The following is a 1066-nucleotide window of genomic DNA, read 5'->3' on the forward strand; positions in this document are numbered from 1 at the left end:
ACTCTTAAATGTTTTTATAGACATTTAAAATGTTTTACACATAGGAAAAAATAGATATTTACTAATCTAATTACTAATCTATAACGTTAAAAGTAAATATGCATATAATTTAGTGGCACTGATGATTCCATGAAGGACTTTTAACCTACAAAATACTCCTAAAAGTTTTTTTCTAGACATTTAAAATGATCTTTAAACTAATCAACTATTTTTAACAGTGTTTTCCAGACATGTGTGTTTTGATAATTAATTAAAAATGTAAAGCAGTAAATAAAATAAATAATAAAAGAGTGTATTACATGTATTTTAGTGGCACTGATGAGGGACTTTTAACTTACAAAATACTCTTAAACGTTTTTCTAGACATTTAAATAGTTTTTACACTGTGAAAAAAAACTATTTAGGAAACCAGAGATGCATCTTTGTGAATGATATTTGAAATTTTATTATAAATCTATTACATTAAAAGTAGATATAAACATCTTTTAGTGGCACTGATGATTCCATGAGAGACTTTTAACCTACAAAATCATCATCAAACTTTTACAAGACTTTTAACATGTTTTTACACTGAGAATAAAAGCTATTTTGGAAGGCATCATTGTGAAATTGTTCATTTTTTAGCACTGTTTTCCAAACTTCTGCCTGAGTTTTGACATTTGTTGTTGTTTTTCTCTGTTTTTCTCTGAGGTTTCCGTCTCTCCGTCTGACTCCACTCGCTGTTCCTTTTTCCTATGCATATACCTCTTTGACATGCTGCTTTAAAGAGGCATAGGGCATGGGAAAATGGGGCGGCAGAGGTTTTCCACCTGAAGATATCCAGCCTGACGACATTCATTAAAATTAATGATCCTCACTGCCTCCCAAAATGTGTTTAATCTTCAGTTTTAGATGCAAAATAAAAGTCCCTGTGAGACGCACTGGTGTGTTTAATTGAATAAAGTGGGCTGGAAGATGTTCAAGTGTGTTTGGCCTTCATTCTCGCTTTGCTTTGCATGATTACAGGCGTCTTTTATTCACTCGCAACTAAATAAAAAGACCATTCTCTCTGCTCTCAGATGATTAA

At 31.6% G+C, this 1066-nt stretch overlaps 1 non-coding gene across 1 annotated transcript; it reads left to right on the top strand.

The window, feature by feature from the left end:
* Positions 1-719: 719 nt before the first annotated feature.
* mir202 (microRNA 202) lies at positions 720-795 on the top strand. Its single transcript, NR_030114.1, has one exon. It is a non-coding gene; the product is annotated as a microRNA 202 (primary transcript).
* The last annotated feature ends 271 nt before the right edge of the window (positions 796-1066 follow it).

Source organism: Danio rerio, chromosome 13, assembly GCF_049306965.1.
Source record: "Danio rerio strain Tuebingen ecotype United States chromosome 13, GRCz12tu, whole genome shotgun sequence".
Taxonomy (NCBI): domain Eukaryota; kingdom Metazoa; phylum Chordata; class Actinopteri; order Cypriniformes; family Danionidae; genus Danio; species Danio rerio.